The sequence below is a fragment of the Struthio camelus genome, chromosome 15 (assembly GCF_040807025.1).
Source record: "Struthio camelus isolate bStrCam1 chromosome 15, bStrCam1.hap1, whole genome shotgun sequence".
NCBI classification, from domain to species: domain Eukaryota; kingdom Metazoa; phylum Chordata; class Aves; order Struthioniformes; family Struthionidae; genus Struthio; species Struthio camelus.
In genome coordinates this window covers 20,870,025-20,894,427 of record NC_090956.1, presented here as the reverse complement: position 1 = coordinate 20,894,427, position 24,403 = coordinate 20,870,025, and the positions used below count along the sequence as shown (strand labels likewise).

Below are 24,403 nucleotides of genomic sequence, written 5' to 3'. Positions count from 1 at the left end.
TGCTGTGGTTGGGACCAGTTTGGAGGGATGGCTGATAGGGAAACACAGAGCGAGCTGCTGGGGCAGGAAGCTGGGAAGAACTGAGCAGAGAATCAGTTATTTTTAGGATGCTTCCAGTCTGAACTTGCTTCCTTTGTCTACAAAGCTGCTCCCAGTGTTGACTCTTTCTCCTTTCCGTGGTGGGAGCCTTTTAAATCTGTGAGCTGGGGCTGGAGCCACATGGGAAAAGCAGGGCACTGCTCTCCTAGTGCTGTCAGTGCACTAGTGTATGGGGCATATGAGAATTGCCTGCTGTTACAATCTAGCACAGCTTGCTCTGGGGTGGTATATTTCCAGTCACTGGTTAGAGAGCCAAGGCTGTTAAAAGCTTGAATAAAATGTACTTTTTGTGATAAATTGATAGCTTCTTTATTTTGACCTTTGACAGCTTTTTATGCGTTAGCTACAAGTAGAAACTGAGACTTTTTTTCATGCCAAGAAACTGTGAAACTGTTCGGAAGCAAAATGACTTGTATGATGTTTTTCTGGATGTCTGGCAGAGCATATTTAATATGAAACAAGGCTTGGGTCCCAGGTTTAGTTCCTGTGCTTCGGATAAGTCTGTCTACATGACGGCAGAGTTGAAAAAGAAAACTAATGAAATTTAAGTAGAGTTGTTTTCTTCTGATGACTATGAAGGTCACAAAGAGACACCAAGGCACAAGGACTTCCAAACTTGAAGGTTTTCGGTGGTGACTGAAAAATAACTTGAGGAAAAACGAAATGCCAAAATGATGAAGACTGAGGACTGCTTAGTTCTGAGGCCTGGGGAAATTCAGCCACTGTTTGAAATGATTCTCCTCTAAAGGCAGAGGTGTTTGGCCTGTGGGCTGAGGTTTTGGCCCTGGCATGCCAAACAGTGGACTGACAGATGTGGACATTGCTCTGTGCTCATCTATGTAGCTGTCACTGAACTGTTATCTTTCCCCTTATGGCTCCTTTAACTTCCTGGGAGTATAGTATCTATGCTGTTCTGGTTCTGGTTGCTTTGGGGTTAGCGTTCATAAGCCTTCTTCCAAGCAACCTGCCCACCTATGGGATTGGCATGCCAAAATCTTCGTGCGATCAAGAGCCATGAGGCAGGGACCACGTTGCTCAGGGAGTCGAGGGGTCACCTACCATTCTTGAGGTGAAAGTGTCTTGGAGATACTGGTCCTGCCAGCTCCTCCAGCGGCTGGAAGCCCACTTGCCTCAAAGCCCACGTTCTGGCATGACAGGTGTCTCTGGCTAGAAAAGAGTAGGCAAGCGCCCTGGGGGCTGCTGGCAGCTCTTAAATCGTGGGTTGGCCCTCTCTGTTCTGCAGCGCACCTCCAGTTGCAGCTTTGCAGCTTTGGAGTTGCAGCTTTGCAGCTTTGGGCTGCATGCAGTGGCTACATAAAGCTATCCTCTTTCTTCCTATGAACTTGTCCCTGTTGCCTGTTCTCCTCCCCAGCTATCATAGGTTACAGAGCATCCCTGATTAATACCCAATGTCTGCTGCAGAGCCACTGTGGTGCCTGGTATTTTGGGGGATGATGATGTGTATGCATGTGGCATAAAACCCAGTTCTTGCTCTGCTTTTATTTACAGAACATACCTGGGGACAGCATCACCTCAAGGCACTTACTACTTATGCGGTGGAGTAGGCTCAATTGTGGCAGAAGGGGAGTCTGACTCTTAGACCATCCGAAGTGACGCCAGGAGAGCTGCCCACCTACACAAGCTTGTGAGTGGTAAGAGGACAATTGCCTGTCTGGCATTTATCTTTTTGTATAGTGCCAAGAGTGTGCAAATAATAATAAGAGACTGCAGAAGTCCTTCTGAGCTGTTCTTTCTGCTGCTTTTGCTTGCAAGGTCCCCTTTCTTTGCCATGCTCGTATGTAATTAAAATTGGAAGAGTGCAGTTGCCCTCTGGCTGTGCTCCTCCACTTTCTTAGGTTGGGTCTTTTCTTTTCTCTACTTTTTTACACCAAAAACATCTGGGTTTTTTTGCAGCTGAGTACAGAAGAGAAATTAGACTAAGATCTTCCTTAAACTGCATTGATTGGGTCATAAGCTGAGTGTGTCCATACTGTTTATTAAACCACGTATCAGACTTGGTTGGGTACTGTAAGGCTATTGCATCTCCCCTCACCCAAAAAACTAATAGAAAACCCAACCCTGGGAGCAGATGTAGGTGCTCAGTCTGGCCTCTTAGCTGCAATTCAGCAATGCCACATGTGTTTGTAGGTAACCAGGGAAGTGCCTAGGGGAGAGTGAGCTTCAGATATGCCAGTAACCTGTGGGACCACAAACAGACCCATCATCTCCCTCTTTTTTGCAGGCTTTTTCTCATCTCAGATGGGAGAACTGCTTTTCCCAGGTCCCCAAGAGCACGGTCATAAGACTTTGTTCATTAATGGATTAGTTGAGTACTGGAGGGCTTTTGGCTGCAGAGTAGGGGTGAAAGGCAGGTGGGTTTATTTATCAGCAGTATCCAGAGGTCTTTTTGTCCTGGCTGTCATAAGCATAGATAAAAACCTCATTTTGGTCTTGAAGCATTAGCTGTGTTGTGACAGTGCTGTAGGTGTTGTTATGCATCCCTCATCCTAATGAGCGGATGACTCAAACTGATGCCAGATGGGTTAAATTGGGCACTGGCTCCAGGTGATATTGAGGAGCATTAAAGCCTCTGGTGCAACAATCTGTTTACTAAATCCGTTTCCCATGAAGGTCCCAGAGCCCTCTCTGTCTGGGGAGCCAAGGTGAACAGTAGGATTGATGTCCCAGTCCTTAGGTGTTGTTCAGTGGGGTCCTCCCTTAGCTTCATCCTCAGAAACCTGGCAGACCCTGTCTTCTATTTTCCACGTGTGAAAAGAGATGGCCCCTGAAGTTGGTACCTGACAAATAAATGCGGGGGAATGCCCCTGTTTAGGATTCCTAGCATTATTTGCACATTATACTGTAGTGGAGGTGAGATCACCATTTTAAGTACACTAATCCTCTGAAGGGGCATGGGGGGGGATGAAAACATAATCTATATTTCTTAATGGAAGCAGTTAGAAAGCATCGTTACCAGTGTGCTGATCCCTAACACAAGAGAAGACTACAACTCAAAGGTGGCTGGTAGTCTTATTTTGCTGCTGACTTCCATTAAAAGAGGAGTGGTGCTTTAGAGCTCCGGGGAGTTACTGATTGGCTCAACAGGGTGTTTCTTGGGGTTATTAATCATAGTGTGAAATGTCACAGGAACCTAAATAGCAAAATCGCTAACTGCTGTGAGGCTTTATGGTGAGAGTGGGTTTCTGTAAGTCTGGGTATTCAAAGTTGTTTTCTTCATTCAGAAAGGACAAATAAAGCTTGTATTTGTGATTAGGAAGGAAGAAACCTGCTATGCGGGTCTGGTAGGCATCCACCTCAGCTTGGGCAGGGTGGGGTGGTACCTGTTTGTCCTGATGCCTGCTTTGAAGAGGCATGGGGAGGACTGCTCCATACACTAGTACCATGAGCTATTATTTCTGGTTGGATTGTGTCATTGTTTTCTCCCTGCTTGCTTACAGCATCACAGGTTGATTGCTTCCTGGGGAAAACAGCTCTAGATATACAGAAGCTGGCGTGGGTTCCTCATATGCAAAATGGGTTTATAGGAATGGACTGAGCTCCTTTATAAGTAAAATAGTTTGAAATCTAATGAAAGGCATGGCTGTGTAAAAGGAAAATATTGCCTGTGAGTTACTAGCATTCTCATTAACAAGATCAGATTGTTGCCTTCCAGCAAAATGAGATTGCTTTCTCATCTGACACTCCTCAGGCAGCAGAATGGAGGGAGAGCAGCAGCACTATAGCATCATGGAGTCAGTTCAGGGAACAGCTTGTGACCTCTCTTTTGTTTTACTCTCCTTTCTTTTTGCTGGATCCTTACAGGAAACTGGGGTCAGGCTGTCTGAAGTGCATACAGCTCAGCAGTTTGTATTTAAGTAGTTGCCCTTTCCTCAGAGAGAGTCTTTCTACAAAAGGACAAGTTCCTGCTGGAATCCTCACCCCCAGTTTTCCCTCCCCTTAATTCACTTGCTGATATGAGCTAAAATATTGCTGATACTTTCTGTTCTTTCCCGCTTTCCTGCTAATGTTTTCTTGTGGCTCAGTTCAGATATATTTTCCCTTGAGCCTGGGAGAACCGAGATTGGGTAATGTCTCTTTTTTTGGAAGGATGCTAGTTTTTTTGGGACTGAGGCAATTCTCAGGCTGCAGTCCCCGCACCTTAGCGTTTACCTGTCTAATTGGCAATAGCAGTGAAATATCACTTGTCTAGAGTGTACGTGAAGATTGCTGGATGTACTGCTTTGTCGGTGCTCCCCCCAACCTCTGAGGTGTTCATAGGTGACTATCTAATAGACTCTCGCTTTGATAAGAACCAATGGGGAAAAAGTGCTCAAATTTGTTTGTTGTATTGTCAACACTGTGTCTGTTTAGCATGCAAATCCAGCCACAGAGATTTGACTGCTGCTTGGACTTGCTCCTCTGATGCCACGTGTCCGTATCATGAGAGCTCATGACAAACGGAATGAGGCAGTGATCACTGAACAGACTTAAATTGCAGTACCTGGTTTGGGGCAAGATTTCAGAGCCTGTCTCCAGCTTCCTTTGCTTGGGGGAGGGATAATGTATCTGGTCTTGCTTGTGGAGCATCAAATTGCTGCTGTAGATGTGTGGTGATTGTAGGCTGAATGGAATCTACTTAGACAGCAGTTGCTTGTAGGCACTTCTTCAGGCTGGTACATGGACTGAGATGTCATTTCATCATGCAGGTCTTAGCGACACTAAATCTGTCAGGTAGATGCACCCATCTTAAACAGTGTTGAACCGTTGTGTGGATACTTGCAATGTGATGTTGCAGCATGCCTGTATCAGAGCTCTTGCTGAATTGCCTGCCTCCCCCAAGGGTGAGGGTCAAGCAGCCCGCTGAGCTAAGCCGACTGGGCTGCCATCCATGGTGGCTGTCCTGCTCCTTTCCATTCCCTTGCTCTGGTTCTCTTGTGGTGAATCAGTTCAAAGAGCTGAAAAGACAAAAAGCCATCTGTTGTGTTGTAAGGTGACTTTTCTGATGGTTTAGCTCCTTGTCTCACCAGCACTGGTGAGGGCACAGGAAAGGGGCAGACGCTTACTTCTGGCAGTGGGGTGGACGAGCAAACTGCAGTTTGGTTCAGCTAGACTGAAAAACTGCACCTTGTGTGTCCTGCTTCTAAGGCTGCATAATAGGCCATTTAATCCCTCATCTGTGCAACGACGCTTTTGACACTCACTGGCGTCAAAACTGTGTTCCAGCAGCTTATATTACCACCTCTTCCCTGCTGGCATTTTAAATCTCTTGGTACAACTAAAACAACTCCACTCCTCTGAGTGGATGAAATTATGCTGCTTTAAAGGTGCTTGTACTGCTTATGGATGTTCCACACAAGAAACGAAATTTTTAAAATCTTGCTCTATGGCCCGGACTTTGAATGAACAAATTGTCACACAAATACCATTCTTGCTTGCTGAAATAAATACAGGGATTTAAAATCCCATTTGTTACTTCTATGTCAGTAATCCAGCAATTAAGATCAGATATCCTGAACTGCAAATGTCTCTTTGAACACTCTGTCATCAGACAGCTACTGTGTAAGCAAGCATGGAGTGCATGTATATTATAGCCCTGGGAGGTTGTGCTGTGTTGCACTTAACTATGACACTGCTGCGGAGGAATGCTGATTCACTGCTCATCTGCTCTTCTCTTTCCTGTCTCAAGCAGTTCAAGTATCAGGTACAATGGGGAAACAGTAAGGGCTGAACAGGAACAGAGTTGTGGTAATACGGTGTATGCCTTAGGTTTCTGTGTAGTCTCTTCATTAAAAAGCAACTTGGCCTTTGCAGCATGAGGTTCATGACCCTTTCTGAAATGCTTGCTGAATAACCATGATTCCCATGGAAATGCGTAATCTCCTTCTGAATGCTGCTGCTTTTGCACCTTTGCTGACTTCTGTAAATGTGCTGATTCATGAATGGGGGACTGCTGATGCTGGGATGTCTGAAGCACCCCACCAGCCACCCATATTCCCTTGCAGCTGTGGAGATGGTCAAGGTGGGATGAAATGGCAGTGGCTGCTGCTCAAATGGCATCTGGTGCAGCTGTCCTTCTGGGCCAGCTATGAGCCAGCTCAGTTCACTGAGCCAGCAGCAAAGGGCACGTAGTTCACAGCCACATTGGACGGTCTGGGCCTCAAGGGGGACGGATTCACCTCTTCTGGGTCAGTGAGCTGCTAGATCACAGAATCATAGAACTGTTGAGGTTGGAGACAGATCTCTGGAAATCCTCTAGTCCATCCTCCCTGCTAAGAGCAGAGTCAGCTGGAGGAGGTAGCTCAGGACCGTGTCCGGTTGGGTTTTAAATACCTCCAAGAATGGAGACTTCAGAACCTTTCTGGGATATCTGTTCCAGTGTTTAACTACTTCTAGGGGTAAAAAAAAAGTGTTTTCCTGTGTATAAAAGGAATTTCCTGTGTTTCAGTTTGTTCCTATTGCCTTTCATCCTGTCACTGGGCACCACTGAAAAGAGTCTGGCTCTGTTTTACACCTTCCTATCAGGTGTAAACTGATACACGCTGATAAGATTCCCCTCCTGCCCCCAGCCTTCTCTTCTTGAAGCTAAACAATCCCAGCTCTCCCAACCTCTCTTCATAAAACAGATGCTCCAGTCCCTTAATCAGCTATGTGGCCCTTTGCTGGGCTTTTTTCAGTCCCAGCTGTCTATTATGTACCAGGCAGCCTAGCACTGGACACAGTACTCCAGATGCAGCCTCACCAGGGCTGAGTAGAGGGAAAGGATCACCTCCCTCGACCTGCTGTCAGGTCCGACTTCCCACTCTTGCTAATGCAGCCCAGGATACCGTTGGCCTTCTTTGCCACAAGGGCCCCTTGCTGCCTCATGTCCCACCTGCTGTCCACCAGGACCCCCATATCCTTTTCTGCAGAGCTGCTTTCTGGTTGGTTGGCCCGCAGCCTGTACTGGTGCCTGGGGTTATTCCTCCCTAGGTGCAGGACTCTGCACTTCCCTTTGTTGAACTTTGCGAGACTGCTGTCTGCCCACCTCTCCAGCCTGTTGAGGTCCCTTTGAACGGCAACACAGCTGTTTCAGACACAATCAGTGTCTTTATATTCCTTCTGGGTCACCTGTCCTTGCTTCCATCTCTTGTACGCTTCCCTTCAATATTTGATTGTAGTCAGGATCTTCTTGTTCATCCATGCATGTCTTCTGCCTCTGTTGTTTGACTTCCTGCTCATTGGGATGGTCTGTTCTTGGGCTTAGAGGAAGTAATTCTTGAAAATCAACCAGTTCTTCTGAACCCTACTTCTCTCATGGTCGTATCCCAGGGGATTCTCCCCTGCACATGCCAAAGTCTACTCTCGTGAAGTATGGGGTTGTGATCCTGATTGTTGCCCTGCTCCCTTCCCTCACGATCTTGAACATCACCATCTCAGGATCACTACAGCTAAGGTTGCCCCTGATCTTGGCATCTCTGACTAGTTCTTCCTTGTATGAAAGTATGAGGTCCAGCAGAGCATGTCTCCTCATCAGCTTCTCGTCACTGTGGCAGGAGGTTGTCATCAATGCACTCCAGAAACTTTCTGGATTGCTTGTGCCCTGCTATATTGTCCCTCTAGCAGATATCAGGAGGGATAAAGTCCCTCATGAGGATGAGGGCTTGCAAACATGAGGATGATCCAGTTCCTTCCAGTGATCTGAAGAAGGCCTCACCTACTTCTTCCTGATCAGGAGGGCTGTAGCAGACACCCACCATGACATCGCCCACATCCATATGCCTGCAAATCCTGACCCATCATCACCCCTCCCTGTGCGCTCCTGCTGTGCTCTCACACTAAGGACAACTCCCCACCTTGTTTTTCTGACCTGTCCTTCCTGAGGAGCCTGTATCCAGCTCTTACAGCATGCCTGTTACCTGAACTATCCCACCATGTCTTTGGGAGGATAGTGAGAGGAAGCAGCACCCCTCATAGCATCCTGGGCTGTGGGCTGCAGCAGCCTGCAGGTTTCTGGAGTTATGCTCTGGCTGCACCTAGGGCCTCTCCTCTAATCAGTTTTGAATTTCCCCCGTTTTAATTCCATTGAATGCGCCTTAATTCTTGTGTGGTGGAACAAGGAAGGCTCTGTACAGAAAAGCCTCTTTAGACTTTTATTTTGACAAATCTAAAAATATACCTCACTCACTGACTGAGGCTTGTGTGGGGTAACCATAGTAACATGGCTTGCAGTAGCAGGGTTAAAAACAATTGCACCAGTTAAGGGAAAATAGAGCTGTTAAGGCTTATAAAACCCAAAACTTAAAGTATGCATGATACTGTGGTCAGCAGGCCATCTTGTGTTGATTTTTAAACTGTTCCCCTTCCCCTAGTAAAGAGCATCCCAAGTGCATGTTAATGAACCCTTCTGTTTCTATAGAGCATTGCATATCATTTTTAGCGCTCTCAGCCCTGCCTTGTTGCTCAATGTGATGCAGCAGCACTAGGTACCAGCATGTGCAGCTTCAAAACCAACAGCAGCAAAGCAAAATTAAATAAATGGTAGATATGTGAAAGCATCTTATTGAGAGTAAAATGTGTTAGTTCAAAGAGTAGCCTGACTAAAACTTGGGAAGCATTTTGGGGATAAGAGTTCCATCAGCAGAGCAATTCTGGCCTGCAATGTTGGCCTGTAGAAGGGGGCAGATGCCTTTTTGAAATTGATGCACTGAGCTAAAGCCCTTTAAAATCAGTGATGATGTCTTCATTGATGGATTAGGCTTGCTCTGAGCAAGCGTTCCTGTTAAAAGCTACTAGGTGAGCCTGAAAGCTAAGGGTTAATTTTGTTCAAAACACATTTGCTTCAACTGTCTGTGCTGAGTGCTGGCTAGGGTCAGAGGAAGCCTCAGAAACGTGCCCCGAACTGGCTTCATGTCCCCGGACACAGTGAGTTCTGCTGCTGCTCTGAGATGAATGCAGGGTCTTGTTTTCAGTGTGGAAGGGGTTAGGCGAAGGGATTGTGTGTTGTGGAGCCCTTAGCTTCAGGTTAAGCCCTCGGAGTCTCTTGGAACTTGTGCATAAATAAAACAATTGCACAAAGTAGTGGTTCCTGCTCCAAAGAGTGTGTAACTGAAAGGGTGTGTGTGTATGTGAGAGTGTGTGTGTGTGTACACAGATACAGGGTACAGAGTATAGCACCACTATATCCAGTTGTTTGTGTACAGCTTTGTCTACAACAGGAGGGTTTTAGGCTTTGAAAAAGGAGATTTTTGGAAAGCAATCTATGGGAGATGATGGTGGGAAGTGCTAGCAGGGGCAGCAGAAGGATGGAGAGACTTCTGATTGGGCAAAAGTGCTGGACTTTGCAGAGGGCTGAGCATTGGAGATAGTACTTGAGAGGTTCTGTCTGGCTAGAAACTTTTGCTAAAGCAGGTTGGGAGATCTCTTTCTGCAGAAAACTGGAAATAATTTTAATTATTATTAGAGAGAAATAATTTTAATTCAAGCACCTTTTTGTTACATCTCACAAAAATATAACGGAAGTATTCAGAGTGTCTTTTTCCAAAATATTCCAGAGTTTCTGCTGTGATGTAGCAGATGTTTTCCCTCCCCAGCTGATCTCACTTCACAGCCCAGGTGTACTGATGTTGTTTTATGTTTGTCAGGTGCTGGGAATGGCAAGGGCTCAGGTGCAAATGTGCCTCAACCTGATGCTCTGGGAACAGCATTTCTAATAGTGGTGTGGAGCAGGCAGCATAAATGGTAATTTATGCTAGCCTGCTAGCCCTCTGGGCTTGAACCTGATGGAACCTGGGATGTAGGGCCCTGGGGAGGGGGGCCTCCTCCTGCTGTGCCTGTGCTCCCCAAGGCCAGGGCTGCTGAACTACAGTCTGCATCTATCCCACCAAGCCTGAAGAGCCACTGGAATTTTCTTGCTGCGTGTGTGGGAAGGAAGGGTCTGCCCCAAAGAAGTTTACTGGTCACTTGCTTGTTTTCCTTGTCCTGAAGTGTGGAGCTGATGTTGGCAGGAGGAGGAGAATCTGAGGTTAAAAACTGTGCTGCATTACAAGTAGTGGATGTGAACTGGAGATCTGCGCAGAGGAAGGAAATGGAGGCTGTGCAGCTGTGTTTAGAGGATGCTGCGCCCGCTGAAAAGAAGCAGTGGGGTCTCTGGAGACAATTTAGGTGAAGGAAGCAACAATGAAGTCACCAGTTGACTTGACTTGGCTGTGGCAGGACGTTCTGTTAGCAGCACCGGCGTGAAAGGGAGGTTTAGATTAAAAGTAGTGACAAGGCAAACAAGACACTTCTATCTTGTGTGCACAGGGCACCAGCTCCTTCCTTTGGGCTGACGGTCTGCTGCTCACTGGAGCTGACCTCTGGCTGCCCGTGGAGCAGCCCTGCACATGAGCAGGGCAATCTTTACCACAGCTGTCACCGGAGCTGGATCATTCCCCTCCCTGAGAACCGGTCTTTCCCCTTTACTGGGTGTGAGCCGAAACTTCACCTTCCTTCAGAGATGTCCTGGTTAAATGCAGGCTGAGCTGGCAGTTTATGAACTCTAGCATGTTGGCAGGGCAGGATTTTGGATGGATGTGGTGGCGCCGATGTTAGTCCTGAAGGAAGGCAGAGGCAATCTTCAGGCAGGCGTGGGTGTGGGGTGCCACCAGTCCTCCCTCAGGTCCAGGCTGTTGTGGCTCCTGGACTCCCTTTGCTGCGGTCATGGCTTTCAGCAGGGGCGTGGGTGTCCTGTGGGAGTGGTGTTGGTCCAAGAGGTGGCTGGAAGTGGTATAACCCACCGCAACCCCGTGGCAAAACCTTTAGCTTGCAGACAAGCTGTGTACAGGATGAAGATTTGGGTTTTTAAACTGTTTTAGTCAAATGTAAATTCTTTAGGATGGATCCTTTTAATTCTGTTTGAATTGAGGGTTGCATCAATTTGGTTTAATTTGGCTATTTGGTCTGGAGGTCTCCCCACGGTATATTTTGTATAGGTTAAAAGAAAAATATGCTTGAAACTATTCTGAAAACTGGGCCAAGTTGGGGAACAGGCAGAGCTTGAGGTGGGGAGGCCAGAGGGAACGCTTGAATGCCACTGGTGACAAAGCTGGCGGTGCATGAATGTGCCAGGAGACTTCTTGGGCTTGGTCTTGGGTCTTCTGTGCCCAGCCCAGGCCGGTTTGGTGGGTGAGGGCTTGGCCTTGAAGCATGGGTGGCAAGGATTTAAAAGAGACCAGAAAGCAGTGTGCTGTAGTAGCATTTAGCTGGTTTTCTGGACTTGAAGGACATGTGAGGAAATGGTTCAGGAATTGCTCTGTGACTCTGAGGGAGGCCAAGCCTGATTTCATCAGCTTCGGTGGATGCAGGTTTGGTGTAAGTCTCATCAGGTGGGAGGAAGACAGCACTGAGATTTCATGCGCTCCGCAGGCTGCTTTATTGATCCATGCTTCTGGAAAAAGTGTGTCCTGGACCTGATCCTTTCCACATTGTCTCTTCTTTAGCTCTTTCATCTTCTTTTGCATGTGGTGCAAATCCTGCTTCGTTCAGCACTGCTTTTCTTGCATCATTTTGTTTGTGGGAAAACTGGGGCACAATTTGCATCTGGTCCATAAACCGTCTGTGGTCCTCTTTTTCTGCTGGCTCTTGTGTTTGTTCAGTGTGCCTGTCCTTTTCCCCTATCAGGGATGTTGCAGAAGTGAAATCGTGTACTTTTCCTGTTTCCGTTCCTACCTGTTCCCCGGCTGCAGTGGTCTCCTGTGGAACGTGTCCTTGCTCTTCCTTGGGACTCTCTCTCCCTTGTGGCCACTTCCTGCAGAGGGGTTTGAAAGGGGCTGGTAGTGCTGTGGGGGGATGGGGGGTGTGTGTATGTAGGGAGAGGAGAAGTGGCAGCATAAAGAGCTACTGTTCCTCATCTGTATCTGTAAGATATCATGTCAAGAGGAATACTTATAAAGTGTGCTTATCCTATTCCTGCAAAACTAAAATTAGTTCTAATTAAAAGGAGGTTAATCTCTGCATGCTGCAAATTAATAGAATGTGCGATTAACTTATCTTGCAGTGCTAGTGGTACTTGAAAATTACTTGGAAGTAAATGTAGCAGTGTATGTGGTTTGAATTGTTAATTTATGTTAATAGTTCAGTTCTGAATGAATGAATTTTAAATGTCAGACCTTTGATTCTTTTTTTAAACAACTCCTATTTCTGCAACTTAAAGTATACCTTTCCAGCTCTCCTCTTTTTTGTGATATGACTTGAACAAAAATGCATAATACAATAAAAGCACTATAAATATACCCCATATCTATGACCATGCTAAAGCTTGTCTTGTCCCTGAGATTCAGGCGCGCATTGTAGGGCATCCTCTCCTTCTACTGCCCTCTCTGAGTGCAGGCTTGGAGCAGACTCCAGAGAGGTAAGGGACAGATAGTACATTAGATCATCTTGGTGTGAGTTTTGAGGGGCAAAGCCCATCTTGTGGCATCTTGCTTGGTTTTGGAGGTGATATTTCAGTGTTGCAGTTATTCTTGATCGTTTTAAATGTAGTGTCCTCTTTTCTAGACGGTAATCTCTTAATGTGTAACCTTCCCTATTGCAATGCCCAGATGAAGATGAAGAGTTCATATTCCTATTTGGTTTCTTCAACAAGAGAGAATTAAAAGGCCTTAGGGAAAATCCAGCGCAACTTTGGAATAAGAACTGACACTTCTCCCTACAGCAAGCCCTTGCCCCTTGTTGCAAAGTCAGCAGAGTCAGGATTTGGTTTAGGACTAACTTGAGATGTAGCATTTTCATTCACCGTTCCACTGGGATAGCATTGGACTAGCCAGTGCTGAACTATTTTGAACTATTCCAGCAACATTTTAAAATTAAAATAGCAGATATCTCAGAAGTTTCCCAGTCCCTGCCAGAGCACTGACCTTGTAAGTCTGTCTTCATCTGAAGCCAGATCTTCCAAAGAGTGGCTATTTTCTTGATCCTTTGACCAGGAACCTCCCCCCAGCTTCCTTTCCCTGTTTGCTCCCAAGCCATAGGGGCACACGGATCCACACCCAAGCCTTCCTTCCTGGGTCTATGTTGATGGTCCTGTTCCCAGTGTCTCCTTGAGCTGCCTCTGTTCAGTGGGAAATTTTGGTTGTGCTGTTCTCAGGTTCTTATCTTGCAGTACAGGAACTTGCTGGGGTTTTGCTGGATTTGAAGCAGTTTTTATGTAGCGTACTGATGCTTCTGGAGTAGCAGGAGCGAGGTCTGGCTTTTCTATCCCCGCTCTGTTCCTCTTGTGAGTCTCCTTGGTTTACTGCTCTTCAGAGTGGTCCTTCACGTACAAACTGTGGCATCTGCAGCTCGGGGAGGAGGTTGCTGATCCCAAAACTCGGCATGTTCAAATCTCTGTGCTGAAACTTTGGCCTTGGAAGATAAGCTCCCTGTTGATTTGCTTGCTGCTGCAGTTTTCCTTGGCTCTGTTTTCTGTACATATCTGGCAGTCAGGTTGCCCTGAATGGTTGATTTCTATGTAGGAAGAACAAGTTTAATGAGGAAAGCTCATTATTTTCTGAAACCGAGTTAGTGGGAGTAGGAGGAGAAAGCAGAGAGCAGAAGGAAGGGCAGCAGTTCCTACCAGGAAAGTCTTGATTTTTTTTTTTTTTTTTTTTAAATCCTTTGTGGTCAGTTCATGTCTCTGAATTGGTAGTTGTAGTTGCTGGCTGAGGTTGTGGTCCTGCATTCCAAGTGCTGACTCTGCTCTAGCCCTCTCTGTCCACCTTCTCCTGCCATTGGCACTGAGGTTCTCCTTCCTGGGATGGTTTCACCCCATCTCACCTAGGCAGATGCTTTAGATATAGCTATCAGACAAAGCAGTTGTGCTGCAAAACTGAATTTTTCTCCCACCTACTGTATCAACAGACCGCTCTTCAGACTCTACTAATCTGGTTCTTGTCTTCTCCCTCCATTTGCCTTCTTCAGCAGGTTCCTGGGGCATTACAGCTCCATAGCCTTAGCTGTTCTCAACAACCCTTTTGGCATTGTTATTAAATCACTGTTTCATCATAAAACCTTTTTCTTGGGGTTTCTTCTGTGTAGGTTCCATCTGATATTACTACTTGAGCAGGGCTTATGTATCTGTTGGCATGGATGAATGCTGAAGGCAATGTCACCATGAGCCCTAGCACACTGTACTGTGACCTACTGTGCTGCTTGGATTGTGTTTAGGCTTTGACAATAAGGCTGGAAAGCGATGGAGGGCCTGTTTCTCTGTCACAATTTAATGCAGAGCAGGTCTCTTATATAAGCGCTGAAGTTGAAGGGGACAGTAATTGCTATTCTTCTATTGCAAGGTGCAGAGATACCTGTGGTAATTCTGAAAGGCAAAGGGCAACTCTGCTGGATTTTCTGCCTTGGGGAAGAAAGGAAAGAAGAGAAAATGTGTACTCTGAAGTTGCTGACAGTGTAGTTCTGCAGGATTTTTGATCTTTCTCTCTAACAATAAATGCAGTTCTGTGCTGCCTGGATGTAGAGAATTCCCTGAGCAATCCCTTGCAGGAGGCTTGAGCACAGGTCCTCTGCCTCCACCCCACTGTGGCTGGAGGCAGCCCCACTGCCACTGAGGGTGCACAGGGAGTGCTGGCCAGGCAAAAGCCCCTCCTGAGCAGGACACTGGTGATTTGACAGAGCCAGGGAGAACAGATGTTCTCTGTCCTGCTTGAACCTCAAACAAAACAAAACAGCCAGCCAAACAATGAAAAACAGGTGGGTTTTTTTCCCATGGCACTCTGAAGTTGTTGACAGTGTAGAGAGGCAGCCTGTTCCTCATTACAATGGTTGACAAATTGACCTCTGCTGAGAAAGGAGAGTTCTTAGTGGTGCAGGCATTCTTCATCCTTGCCTTATAAACTGTGTCCTCCTTTTGGTATTGTACTGTCTTTCTGGTTGTCTCTTCCTCTCCCCTTGCGGCTCATTCTCACTCCCCTGTCCCATAGAGCTTCTCTTTCTTCTCCTGCTGCCAGGAGGCCTTGGGCCACCACCTGAATCAGGCTCTCAGGATCAGAAACAGGACTGATGGAGCTGGTTGAGGGTAAGGAAGAGGATGTTCTCAGGCTGGTGATAGGAGGTGGGAGAAGAAGAAATTGGAAGAAGGGAGACTGATACCTTTACTTCTAGCAGTGTGGGGAATATAAGCAGAAAATACATTTCTGTTTGGGTTTATCTGTTGTCTTCCCAGCTCAGTGCTGCTTTGTGCAAGTCAGCAGTATGCTCAAAGGAATGTTGGGGGGTGGGCACACAATAACATTTTTCTGAGGCTCTCTCATATAAGTACAGACTGAGATGCACTTCTGAAAGGCCCCATAACCTTGCATTTCCCATTTTGCAGAGCAGTCAATCTCCCTTTATATCTAAACTGAAGAACCTCAGTTTCTGTTTTTCATCTTGGTGTAAAATTGAGAGCAGAGCAAGAGAGCAATGTTTGGAGAAGAGGTTGTGTGGGTGGCTGGGTAGAGACCATGGCTTTGCAGAGCGAGTAGCTTACCTTGTTCTAGTCCACTTCCCTGGGCTATCAAGAGGAGGACAGTGTAGCCGATGGATTTAATATACCCCTGTAGGGTGTGGGAGGGATGGGGAAGAGGGGAACCAGCATCTGCAGCCTTGTACTCTCTTGTACTGGGAAGCCCAGCACTGGACACAGTACTCCAGATGCAGCCTCACCAGGGCTGAGTAGAGGGAAAGGATCACCTCCCTCGACCTGCTGGCACCGCTCTTGCTAATGCAGCCCAGGATACCGTTGGGCCTTCTTTGCCACAAGGGCCCCTTGCTGCCTCATGTCCCACCTGCTGTCCACCAGGACCCCCATATCCTTTTCTGCAGAGCTGCTTTCTGGTTGGTTGGCCCGCAGCCTGTACTGGTGCCTGGGGTTATTCCTCCCTAGGTGCAGGACTCTGCACTTCCCTTTGTTGAACTTTGCGAGACTGCTGTCTGCCCACCTCTCCAGCCTGTTGAGGTCCCTTTGAACGGCAGCACAACCCTCTGGCACGTCAGCCACCCTTTCCAGTCCTGTATCCTCAGGATTCTTGCTGAGGGTGCACTCTGCCCCATCATCTAGATCGTTAATGAGTCTGTACTGAACCCAGTATTGACCCCTGGGGCACACTGCTCATTCCTGGCCTTCAACGAGACTTCGTGCCACTATTTAAAACCCTCTGAGTTCTGCTGTTCAGCTGGTTTCCAGTTCACCTCACTGCCTGCTCATCTAGTCCATAGTTTTATCAGCTTGCCTGTGAGGATGTTTTGGGAGGCAGTGTCAAAAACCTTACTGTAGCCAAGGTAGATAACATTGATTGCTCTCCCCTCATCTACTAAGCCTATCACTTCATCGTAGAATAATATCAGGTCAGTTAACTGTTATTTATCCATGTGAATCCATGCTCACTGTTCCTTGTTACCTTCTTGTCCTATGTGTGCTTGGAAATGGTGTCCAGGATTAGTTGCTCTGTTAGCTTTCCAGGGATTGAAGTGAGGCTGCCTGGCCTGTAGTTCCCTGGGTCTTTCTTCTTGCCCTCTTTGAAAATTGGAGTGGCGTTTACTTTCTGCCAGTCCTCAGGCATCTCTCAGGATCACCATGACCTTTCAAAGATGTTGGAGAGTGGCCTTGCAATGGCAGCAGCCCCCTCCCTCAGCACCCACACGTGGGTATTTCCTATGAGGGCCCATGGACTTGTGTATGTTCAGTTTGCTCACGCATTCCCCAGCCTGATCGTTCTCCATCAAAGGAAAGTCTGCCTTTCTCCAGACTTTCTCTTTGGTGTCCAGGGCTTGGGATTTCTGCAGGCCAGTCCCACCAGTAAAGACTGAGGCACAGAAGGCATTCAGTACCTCAGCCCTTTCTGCATCTGCTATCTCCAGAGCTCCTGCCCCATTCAGCAGCAGGCCCAGATTTCCCCTAGTTTTCCCTTTGTTACTGATGTATTTATAGAAGCCCTTCTTGTTGTCCTTGACAACCCTTGCTGGTTTAAACTTCAAATGGGCCTTGGCCTTCCTAGCCCCATCCCTGCATGCTTGGGCAATGTCCCTATATTCCTCTCAGGTTGCTTGTCCCTGCTTCTACCATCTGTTTACTTCCTTCTTATGTCTGAGTTTTGCCAGGAGCTCCTTGTTCATCAGAGCAAGTTTACTGCCCCCTTTGCTTGACGTCTTGCTTGTTGGGATGGACTGTTCTTGAGCTTGGAGGAGGTGATTCTTGAATATCAACCAGCTTTTTTGGATCTCCCCCCAACCCTCCCGCCTTTCTTCTTGGACCCTTACCAATGGAATTCTACTAAGCAGATCCCTGAAGAGGCTAAAGTTCTCTCCTGAGGTCCAGGGTCGTGGCCCTGCTCTCTCCTCTCAGGATCCTGAACTCCACCATCTCATGGTCACTGCAGTCAAGGATGCCCCTGACTTTCACAGCCCTAAACTGCCCTTCCTTGCTTGTAAGTATGAGGTCCAGCAGAGCACCTCTCCTCGTTGGCTCTTGTCACCTGTGTCAGGAAGTTGTCATCGATGTTCTCCAGGAAGCTCCTCGATTGCTTGTCCCTTGCTGTGTTGTCCCGCCAGCTGATTTTGGGATAGTTAAAAGTCCCCCATGAGGACCAGGGTCTGCAAACGTGAGGCTGTTTCTAACTGTAGAAGGCCTCACCTACTTCTTCCTGATCAGGTGGCCTATAGCAAACACTCACAACAGCATGATCCGTATTAGTCTGCACCTTAATCCTTACCTGTTAGCTCTCAGTTGGCCCATTATCTACCCCTAGGCAAAGCTCCATACATTGCAGCTACTCTCTCACATGAAGGGTGACTTCTTGGCCTGTCCTTCCTACAGATCCTATATCTATTCATTGTGGCATTTCAGTTATCTGAGCTATCCCGTCACGTCTCCTTGATACCCAGGAGATCATAGTCCTGCAACTGCATGCAGATCTGTAATTCCTCCTGTTTATTCCCCATGCTGCATGTATTAGTGCACAGGCACTTCAGAGAGAGATCTGAGCATGCTGGTTTCCCAGAAAGGGTGCAAGAGGTTTCCCCATAGTGTTGTCCTGTAGGCACTTCCTTGTCTGCATGTAAGTGCTTGAGGTGCCCCCTCTTAAGCCCTATTTTGTTGCTGCTGTGTTCCCTGTAACTCTCCCTCCTGCATCGTTCCTGGTTTAAAGTCCTCCTTACCAGGTTGGCCATTCTGTTGGCAAAGATGCTTTTGCCCTACTTAGTGAGATGGATCCCATCTCTCCAAGTAAATATTGGTCCCAAGATAATAGAAACCAAAATCCTGTCACCAACACTGGCAGTGCATACAATTGTTGAATTGCAGTATCCATCTTTTCCTCCTCACATCCTTCCCCCTCCGAGGCAGGATAGAGGAAAAAACCACCTGCTCCCCCGTATCTCTGACTAGTGTGCCCGAAGCTCTGGCAGTGTCATTGGTGCCGATGTGAAAGAGCAGCAGGAGGTAATAGTCAGGGGAATGGAGAAGCTGCAGTAGTCTCTCCACAACATCCTGGATCCAAGCCCCCTGCAAAAAACAAACCTCTCTAGATGACGTATCAGGTCAGCAGATGGGTGCCTCCGTCCCCCACAGCAGTGAGTCACTCACTACTATCACTCACTGCCTCCTCCGGATGCTTCTCTCTGGCTCAGGGTTTGTTGGTCCGGTTGCTTCATTCAACAGCATGCCCAGCTTCTCCTCAGCTTTGAGGGCGCTGAACCTGTTCTATAGCTGCAAGCCTTCAGGGAGGAGCAGGAGCCTTCCTTCTGGCACAAGCAGTCACCAGCTTCCAGCCTTCGCCTTCCTTGGAGTTTCCACTTACTGTAGAAGTGGGCAGTAGGAAGTGGACATGCTAGGCATGGACTCCACCTGTGTCTACATTGCAGTTGGGCTCTTGAAGCCAGAGGGTCTCCAAGAAGATCCTATCTATCTCGCTCCTCCTCTCTGATGTTGTGCATCCTGCTGACTTCCTCCTTTAACTCCTTCAACTCCTTCAGTTTGTGACACAGCTCTTCAACAGCAGCACACCTCTTGTAAAAAGGAAGACTGTCTTCCCCAGCCTCAGGGAGAGGCCACAGGCACTCCCTGTAGCCTGAGACTTGCAGAGCTTCACCTTCCGTTGGAAGCTCTGTCTGGGTCAAAGCCTCTGACATGGCAAGGACAGCTACTTGCACAGCTGCTGGGGAACATGCACTGTGGCGCATCAGAACCGCACCTGAGGATGTGTATGCTGATCTGAACTGAGGTGAAGACTCCTTCTTTGTGAACCGCTGCATCTGTTGGCTGTCTTCTGGGCCTGGCTCCTTCCTATACAGGCCTGTTCCTAGCACTAGCTAAAAGGTTGCTTGACTCTCCCTAGCCAGGGTTCAGCTGGAACAAAGGCCACAACCCCTTCTGGTCAGGAGCAACCGACAGAGCTTGTTCACAGCAGCTAGAACTTCTCCCAGGAGACGTTAAGGCCTCCTGTGGCTGCTCTTACCTGGCTCTCCTTACCTGTCAGCTTACCTGTTTTGTTGGCTACCAAATTTGGTGTTTTTTGCCTTTCCATCCCCAGAAGAGCATGTAACAGTGAACTTTGGTGATGGCTCCACAGGTAAGGCTTCATGTCCTGAACAGCGTAGGAGTAGTGCTGGCTTGTCTTCAGAGGGGCTGCCATCCTCCCTGCTTGGGCTACCAAGGAGGATGGGGGCACATGCAGCTCCTGACTGTGGCTCTGCTGGTGAGCAGGTACTAGCGTCACCTACCTGTTTTGGGGTGAGGTGGGCAGCAGTTGCTGTGGGATGGCTGGGAAAGCTCAGGCTGCTCTGCTGCCAAGGCACGGGCTGCAGCAGTGACTCTGCTGCCCCAGCTCCTCTCCAGCAAGTGAAAGGGGAATTCCTTTGGTGTTGCAGGGTGGAGAAAACTACCTGGCCTTTACTGTAGATTTACTTTTGCATTACTTGCCCTTCTAACACATAACTGAAAACAGACTGTAGAGGAGAGAAATCTAGCACTCTGCGATTGAGCTGCTGCGATCAGTGAGGAGCGTTTCTTAGAGAACGAGCAGAAAAGGAGAATGTTTTAAAACAGTAGAGTTTTTCTGAGGGGGGTTGTTTGTTTTGTTTTTCTCTGATGGATTTTCTGCCTGCATGGAGATAAAGACCCAACTCTTTGGGATGCTGCTGTACAAACTTAGCATGAGAGTCATGATGGGTTGTGTCACCACTCAGTGGAAAGAGCTCAGAAACAACCAGTGGTTGGGCATTTGGGAAAGTTTAGGAAGAGGCTGTGGAGTTATTTGCTGCAGTTCTTACCTCCTGAAAGCACCAGTGGTGACCGCAGGCAGTCACCTTGCTTTATACAGGGCAAGAGCAAGGGCTAAGGCTAGCTGAATTCTTTGATGTTGCTGCACCTGGCTGTAGGCACAGTGTTCACTGATGTGGAGAAACTGGTTCATTTGATTTGAACTTCCACTCTTTGGGCGGGGAAGGAGTAAGATGTGCTTCCAGACAGCACCTAAATGGATATAGGAGCCACTATGGTCTCAACTAGCAAGAGCAGAACCTTGTTAGGTTGGCAGGCCATGCTGATGAAGGCAGGTGCAATGGTCTTCAAGCATTGTGCGGTGGCCATTTCCAAAGCACACTGGCTCTTTGGGATATCCAGGCTGCCCACTAAACGCATCAGAGCTGGCCATGGCTGTTGCTCAAAACCAGGTCTGCTTCTCAGCTGTTGAGAGGATTGGAGAAAGCCCCATGCCTGAGCATGGTGTTTTGAGTTGACTGGAAGGACAGGTAAAGTGTTTGTATGCAATGTGTGCCGGTGTGGGTCTTCCATCCTTCTTGCACCACGCTGTTGGTTTTCAGTCACTGTTTATTGACTGCCGTCTCCGTTTCTTTGAATTCAGTAGTCTTTCCATCCCACTTCTTTGAAAGTTGGAAGAACTTTTTCTGTGCATCTACACCAAGCAGATAGGGTGAAATGGGAAATTTCCAAAAACTGGAATAATCAGGAGGGTTGCTGGGTGATGAGAATGCATGGTGCAGTTGCCTGTTGCATCTTTTATAAAAGCTAGATGCTTAAAGGCAGTGCCCATATTGCAAACATTAAACACAGCCTTCATATCCAGTGCAGAGAGGGTTACTATTTTATTGAAAGGATCATCAACTCTCCTTTTTCTTGGGGCACTGACATTCAAGTGCAGCTAGAAATCCTCCTGAAAGAGTGACAGTTACAATGGGTCTGATTCTGGAAAAAGAGCTCAACCGTGAGTAACTTGACTTGGCATACTATAGGGATTACTTGGGGCTAAATCCAGTGACAGCAAAGTCACTGGGAGTCTTGCCATTAGCCTTGAATGAGTTTTGTGAGCATAGTGGGAGTATGTGTAGTCTGTGTACATGGAGATGTGCTCATGATGTGCTAAAAAATAGCTTGTGATCAGCATATCTTAAGATGCTCCTGCTTTCCCTTCCCTTCTGTTTCTTTGTTTAAGCGGCCCAGTACCATTCTTCAGCTGAGCTGTAACAGTGCTGCGGTTTGCTCCCAATTCATTATGAGCAGTGGAAAATGAATTGACTTAAACTTCATAGCTGGAGCCCAAATATTACAAAGTTTTGCAGTTAAACTATGCTTACCAAAACGTTCTCAAGAAATGTTATCTGGGAGGGCATGGAAATGCTGTTGTCAACTGCGATATCTGAAATATGTAATTACAGTATTTCTGTTTCTCTCTAAACAATGACAATGTTTCCAAGCATCTAGGGAGGAAGAGGAAAGCGGTTATGCTCTGATGAAATTGCAGGTTTCATTCTATTCAATATGAACAGCACAAGTGCCCATTAATGCTTCATGAAATTCAAGCTGAGAAGGGACTGCTGAGGCCCCTAGGTCAAGCCCTTGCTTGCTATCCTTGTCCAGGTGGATATTTGACCCCCACAAGGTAATTCTATAGCTTAGTTTTTTTGAGCTTTCAGCTCCCAGTTGTTCTCGTGCTCTGGTTAGGTCAGCTGAGAAGCTGCTGCTCTACGGCATCTCTCGTATTTGAGCACCCACAGCTAGTGATGGGCTCTTGTCCTGGCCTTCTCTGCAGTCTGCTTGTTGTGGCTTACTGAACTCAAGTCACTAGCACTTGTTTTCTGTTTCCTCTATCTATAGTGCATTTAATTTAAGCTCTGCTTAGGAAAGTTTTCAAAAGTCTGTGCCTCAAGTTAGGCACATAAGTCAGTGTTTATGAAATTTTCTCAGATATGCTTCATGTTCAGGTGGAAGTTCATGCTCACACTCCCTGAGTATGTTTTCAGATGCGTCCCTGAATGGGCATATGCTAAGCTAGGACCTTTGTCGCTCATAGCAAATATCTGCATGTATTTATATCACAACCTTCCCAATTCTTCTTCCTCCTCCTGACTGGAGTATGCTGATCACTGCGCAGAAATCAATGCGAAGCTGCAGTCTTGGCAATTGTACTAGTCTGATTTTAAGTCACATGCTTAAAAAAGCAGTTTAGGCTTAAAGAAAAGAACCTTTTAAAAACTGAACGATTTCAAGATCTCTCAACAACTGCCTTTGAAAAACATCAGTCTTCATATTTTGCTTTGGATTTCTTTCAAGCCAAGTGTTTTGGGGTTTTGCAAATGTCAAGAAGCAAAGACATAGCTTACACTGGGATCAGAGGGGTATTTAAACAAAGCCTTTTGGTGAAGTGACTGCTACAGTAAGATTCTAGTATACGGGCTATGGTAGAAGCGTGTGTTGCACTGATCTTGTATTAGGGTGAGTAACTTTTAGTCTGAACAGCTTTTGTGCTGTTGATTACAGCAGCAGAAGTGTGAGCTGGTAGCTTCATGCTGAAGGATGCTACACTGTTTGCACAGAATTCAGGGCCTTTAGGCCTGATCCTGCCAGCAGCCAGACGTGCAAGGAATCTCATATTTCTGAGTCACTGTCTTGAACTCGCCAGGATGGTTGTCCTCTGCAGAGTCTTGCATGTGCTGAAGGGTCTGGGTGCTGGCTGGGTAGAGGGATGTACCTGGACAGATGCTTGCCCCTATTGGCTGTGCAGAGCTCTTATAAGAGCAGGTCTCTCCATCCCTTGTGTGCTTGGTGTCCCTGAGGTATTCAACAGTACTGTTTCTTATTGATGATACTAAGTTACCATGGAACTGGAAGAAGGGTTCTTTTAGGTCCTCAAAGGTAGATAAGTGACAGCAAAGGGTAGGCTTAACAATCGCTTTTGAGGATGGAGAAGTCGCCAGTGGGCTGTGACCGGCAGCAGGCTCTTGTGCTCTCCCTACATAGCCTCTTTTGAGAAGGTTGGAGACAAAATACCAGGCTAGATGTAAGGCGGCATTTCTGAAGTTCTCATTGTGTGGATGGGGTACTGAAGCCAGCTAAAGAACATCACCAAAATCTGAAAAAATGTGCCCAGCAGGAGGAACTCGCTCAGTTTTCACGGAATTCTGGCCCACCCGTAAGATATGTTTGCAGACACTACCTTAACAGTCTAAATTTTCTCTATTCAAACTAAGTTTTGCTTCTTTTTCGGGACTCTTGATTGTAGGCTGGGATAGACTGACTATTGCTGTCTCTTCTTAAATTAACCAACATTACTAAACAAACAGCCTTGCAGGAGGAAGTTCAGGGAATGGTGCCATGTGCTGTGTACTGAAAAGTTCTTGTTCCCTTCAAACCAAAACATAGAATAACCTTTGAAAGATAAATTGGCTTTTTGCTGTTTTTAGAAGGTTTCTCCCTGGGATAATACCTGAGAGATCTAGATTGAAGATCCTGCTGTGTGTTAGACTGTTTCCTTCATTATTCCTACAACTTTTTAATGGGTTGAGTTTTTTTTTTTATTGCTGTTTGTAAAGTATTGTGTTGAAGGGGAGTAGTTTTGGAAACAGCAGTGGAAAAATTAACTGTGCCTAATGTAGTATGCTAGAGCTGAGAAAGAGTATGGTATTTTCTGGGCTGGGACAGTTTTCAAGAATCTAGAAATATTCCCTTTCTTTAATTCTATGTAAAAATGGAAAAGCAGGGCCAGCAATGAAGTGGAGTCTTAGGAACTTCCACATGCGGGCTCAGCACCTGAGCTAGCAGGCAATGGGTTTCATTGCTCTTCCAGTGGTGTCAGACCATGAAACCATCTCTGGGTGAGAAGACCTTTTCTCAAGAAAATAATCTCATGAAAAAGTGTATGAATCTCCCCTCACCAGAAAGTCTACTGAAAGATATTGGCAAGCGGAGACTGACACTAAGTCCCAAACAATTGCACTGGCTATGGCTGATCTTAACTGATAAAAATAGCATATTGCACATACATGTTGCAGTGCGAGCAGGATAACCTCAGTTTTTCTGTCTGCA

General features: G+C 46.9%; 1 protein-coding gene across 5 annotated transcripts in view; it reads left to right on the top strand.

The window, feature by feature from the left end:
• The window catches only part of LOC104142271 (ankyrin repeat and fibronectin type-III domain-containing protein 1), a 348,255-nt gene that overhangs the window by 4,103 nt on the left and 319,749 nt on the right, over window positions 1-24,403 (top strand). For 3 of the 5 annotated variants that reach the window (XM_068908667.1, XM_068908666.1, XM_068908669.1), the window contains one exon: window positions 1,609-1,751. The gene's annotated coding sequence lies outside the window, so the exon portion shown is untranslated. The remainder of the gene's footprint in view (window positions 1-1,608; window positions 1,752-24,403) is intronic. The other 2 variants (XM_068908668.1, XM_068908673.1) reach the window with 1 other exon arrangement.